This window comes from Sprattus sprattus (genome assembly GCF_963457725.1).
Source record: "Sprattus sprattus genome assembly, chromosome: 21".
Taxonomy (NCBI): Eukaryota; Metazoa; Chordata; class Actinopteri; order Clupeiformes; family Clupeidae; genus Sprattus; species Sprattus sprattus.
In genome coordinates this window covers 4,600,543-4,605,542 of record NC_137919.1, presented here as the reverse complement: position 1 = coordinate 4,605,542, position 5,000 = coordinate 4,600,543, and positions in this window count along the sequence as shown.

Sequence of the window (5,000 nt, the reverse complement as noted above, 5' to 3'; positions counted from 1 at the left end):
GTCTCTCTATGCCTCTGTTTCTCTCCCTCTCTCACTTACTCTCTCTCTCTCTCTCTCTGTCTCACTCTTGCTCTCCCTCCATTTCTCTCCCGTTCACTCTCTCTTTTTCCCCCTCTTCCTCCAAATAATAAGGCTCTATCTGTCCATCTCCCCTGCCTGCCTCTGAAAAAGTGTGTGTGTGTGTGCGTGTGTGTGTGTGTGTGTGTGACAGTGTTTGTGTGTGTGTGTGTGTGTGTGTGTGTGTGTGTGTGTGTGTGTGTGTGTGTGTGTGTGTGTTTGACAGTGTGCGTGTGTGTGTGTCTGTGTGTGTGTGTGTCTGTGAGCTGCTTTGAGATTTGAGAGAATCCACTTTAATGAGTCTGTATGCAGTCTGTGCCGTCAGGAGAACAGTGGGACACTAAGTAGATAACGGAGCTCATCCAATCAATACGGCTCTTTGGCGCGGTGCTCAGGCCACGGACGCAGAGCGCAACCTGTATTTAATTTGGTCAGCAATCAGAAAGAACGAGTGAAAGAGGGGGAAAGAGAGAGAGAGAGAGAGAGGGAGAGAGAGAGAGAGAGAAAAAGGGAGCCAGTGCAAGCTTTGCTTTTGTCAGATACGCAGCTGGTTAGTTCATTTTGACTGTTTTCTAGATACTGTGTCACATACTGTTCAAAAGTTTTGAAAAGCAACGCTTAGTAAATTCAAACCAGAGTCAATAGTCGTAATTAAGTTTAGAAAATGTGTGATAACTTTGACAAAGGTCAGGCTGTGGCAGGCTTCTCTGGCATGGCACGCATCTGATTCCAATTCCGGTAGTTTGGGACGGAGCGAGAAGAAAAAGACATAAAGTGCTCAAGATGCTTAAAAAAAAAAAAAAAAAGGCTCTTTTCAAAGCCGATTTGCTTTGACATGCGGTGTAATTTCATTCCGCAAAACGTCTCGCAGAACTATGCAGGCTCACATCAACCCAGAAGAGACACTGAGAGAAAGAGCAGGAGGAAGAGAACAGAGAGGGGGAGAAAGCGAGGGATAAAGAAAAGAGCGAGAGAGACTGAAAAAAAAAATGCTCTCATGTCAAAACATATTGTGTCAGTAATCCCAGCAAGACCCCCCCCCCCTCCCACCCCCCACTCAAGTCCCGTCTCTTTGATCCATACGCCAGAGCCCTCCCCCGTGGTTGGGACAATATGGCTCTCTTTCCAGGGTGTCCCATTGGCTGGCATGTGGTTGTCAACGGCGACACCTCCAGACGAGCGGGAAGAGGCCCCTCTTCCTCCTTCCCTCATCTGCTAGTGGTTCAGCATGTGTGTGTGTGTGTGTGTGTGTGTGTGTGTGTGTGTGTGTGTGTGTGTGTGTGTGTGTGTGTGTGTGTGTGTGTGTGTGTGTGTGTGTGTGTGTGTGGGTGTGTGTGTGTGTGTGTGTGTGTGTGTCTGCTAGTGGTTCAGCATGACAGAGCAGATTCAGTCAGGCTCACAACAGGCCACCCTGACTACCCAATCTCACACAGGCAGGCCAGGGCTGCAACGCCTTCTCCTTCTTTCTGCTTCTATTACCTCTCCCTCTCTCTTCTACCCATCCCTCTCTCTTTCTACCTCTCCCTCTCTCTTTCTACCTCGCTCTCTTTCTACCCATCCCTCTCTCTTTCTACCTCTCTCTCTCTCTTCTACCCATCCCTCTCCTTCTCTCTTTCTACCTCCCCCTCTCTCTTCTACCCATCCCTCTCCTTCTCTCTTTCTACCTCCCCCTCTCTCTTCTACCCATCCCTCTCTCTCTTTCTACCTCTCCCTCTCTCTCTTTCTACCTCTCCCTCTCTCTCTTTCTACCTCTCCCTCTCTCTATTTCTACCCATCCCTCTCTCTTTCTACCTCTCCCTCTCTCTTTCTACCTCTCCCTCTCTCTCTTTCTACCTCTCTCTCTCTCTTCTACCCATCCCTCTCCTTCTCTCTTTCTACCTCCCCCTCTCTCTTCTACCCATCCCTCTCCTTCTCTCTTTCTACCTCCCCCTCTCTCTTCTACCCATCCCTCTCTCTCTTTCTACCTCTCCCTCTCTCTCTTTCTACCTCTCCCTCTCTCTATTTCTACCCATCCCTCTCTCTTTCTACCTCTCTCTCTCTCTTCTACCCATCCCTCTCTCTTTCTACCTCTCCCTCTCTCTTTCTACCTCGCTCTCTTTCTACCCATCCCTCTCTCTTTCTACCTCTCTCTCTCTCTTCTACCCATCCCTCTCTCTTTCTACCTCTCCCTCTGTCTTTCTACCCATCCCTCTCTCTTTCTACCTCTCCCTCTCTCTTTCTACCTCTCTCTATTTCTACCCATCCCTCTCCTTCTCTATTTCTACCTCTCCCTCTCTCTCTCTACCCATCCCTCTCTCTTTCTACCTCTCCCTCTCTCTCTTCTACCCATCCCTCTCCTTCTCTCTTTCTACCTCTCCCTCTCTCTCTTTCTACCCATCCCTCTCTCTTTCTACCTCGCTCTCTTTCTACCTCTCCCTCTCTCTCTTTCTACCCATCCCTCTCTCTCTTTCTACCCATCCCTCTCTCTTTCTACCGCTCCCTCTCTCTTTCTATCCCCCTCTCTCTTTCTACCGATCCCTCTATTCTATTATCTCTCCCTCTCTTTCTACCCCTCTCTCTTTTTACCTCTTTCTCTCTCTCTTCCTCTCCCTCTCATTACCTCTTTCTCTACTCTATCACTCCTCTCTTACCCTTCGTCTTTCCAGCTCTTCCTCCCTGTCTCACCATTGTGTTTTTTTCTGTCTTTCTCTTCCCTCTCTCCTTCTTGTCCATTCTCTCTCTCTCTCTGTGCAGTAAAGGACAAGGTGAGGCTCATCTCCCAATCGCAGCAATGCTTTTTGGGAAGGGGGGAGGGGGGGTCATTTTAATGCCACAGTCTCTGCGGAGTTCTTGGCAGCAGCCATCCCAGCTCCAGGCCTCTCCGTCTCTCCCAACCAACCAGCCAACCAAATCCACTCTCTCTTTCCATCCCCCTCGACCCTTCATCTACTTCTCTCTCTCTCTCTCTCTCTCTCTCTCTCTCTCTCTCTCTCTCTCTACCTCTCTCTACCTCTCTCTACCTCTCTCTCTCTCTCTCTCTCTCTCCATCTCTCTATCTCTCTCTACCTCTCTCTCTCTCTCTCTCCCTATCTCTCTCTGTCTGTCTACCTCTCTCTCCCTCTCTCTCTCCATCTCTCTCTTTCTCTCTCTCTCAGTCTGTCTTTCCCCCAGAAAGTCTGGCATGGATTTTGTGGGCCAGTTGGATTGAGCCGGGCGAGGGCTCTGAGTGCAGTCCAACAGGCACTGAGACCTCAGGCTGGCGGGTCTCATAACATCATCTGTGTGAAACATTACCGAAAGGATTTAACGTTTATTGCTCAATATGTCCCGTTATGAGAAAAATATTATTGCCTGACCCCCACCCCAACGGTGGTGAGGTTTTTTTGGGGAGAGTGTTTTTTATTTTAGACAGGGTAGCCAGCGTGAGCGCATCCTGATAAGATATGTGGGCCGACTCAACCGTAACCATCGGAAACCGCCACGAGCCGGGTGCGTAAGTGCCGCCTGTGACAAACTGCTCATAAAGATAGGCATTTTCCCCCACATTTTGATTGGGGAATTAGCATATCGTATGTGTCAGGGACAAAGTGGTTTGGCGGCGGCGGTCGACGAGATAAACAGAACACGATGTGGCAAATCTTAATGTCACGAGCAGCTTATCGTCGGAAAAGCAGGTCACAGAGCGCCCTGACCTTTTACTGCTGGCCTTGACAGTGGGCTGTCACACGGCGCGACACAATATGGTCGGGTGCTCGAAAAGCTTCAGTGACAGATCCTTGTCAAATCCCCATCCCCTGTTACTGTATAGGCGAAAAACAAAAGGCCACGGAAGCTTCCAGAAGATCCAGGTCAGTGGCTCTTGACTGCACAGACATCCAGAGAGTGCCACAGATTTGTCGTCGCTCTCTACTGCCCCCATCAGGTGAGGCCAGGCCAGAGGCCAGGTATCTAGCCATTGTTAAAAACAACCCCCTCACTATGGCAGTAATTACCTAATCAACACTTGCATGTTGCCTAAGGTTTTCCTCACCATGACAGAGGTCTGGTGTGTAAAACTGTTAATGAATCATTAAGACGCATCACGGTTCCGATTTCTGTGTCAGTCAGACGTCTCTGTTTTTTTGCTCTAGAGCCCTAGGCTATCAGTCCTGACTGGGATATGATTAGTCCAAGACAAATTTATCTAATTTAGTCCAAACATCCTGACCCTGCTATCATTTACATAATAAACAGCAGCTGTTGACAGAAGAGGAGGCTTTTTTTTTTTCATTTTTTCATTTTTTTTGCCGTGCGAATGCCAGAGCAGAGCCATTTTTGGAATTACCATTCCTGACTAAATATTCACCCAGAGGGCTCTTCCTCTCCATTTTAAATGTGTATGCGTGCCTCTGTGTGTTCGCTTGTGTGTGCACTCGTGTGTGTCTGCATATATGAGCCACATATGAGTGTGTGTGTGTGTGTGTGTGTTTGTGTGTGTGTGTTTCAGCCAGTGAGATGTGGCATCTCCGCCTCATGTTGCGGATGTTATCTCCCGAGAGCCTGCCTCAGTAATGGCGCCATCATCTTGCGGAGGATGGAGGATTTCCTACCCTGGTGCCTCGGAAATGATTGATGGGCCATATTCATGCCGCTCCACTCCCTGACGCTCATCTCCTCCCAGACACCCGCACCTGTGGGTCTAAAGGGGGGAGCCTGTGGTGTTGCGGTGACCCCGACATGAACTCTTGCAAAAAACGTGCGTCAGTTTAATAACAAGAGGTACGCGAGGCATTGGTTTTTCCGACACGTCTCGCTCCCGAGGATATAATGAATTCTACAGGAACTTACGTGTAAATGTAACTCACTGACACGTCCAGGACTGAAGAGGCAGCGCTATCCGTAGCCTTGGGCCTGCGACACGTTTCCGCTAAATTAAGTCGAAGAGATGACTCTGGAATCCATGACGAGGGCGCGCTGGCTTGATG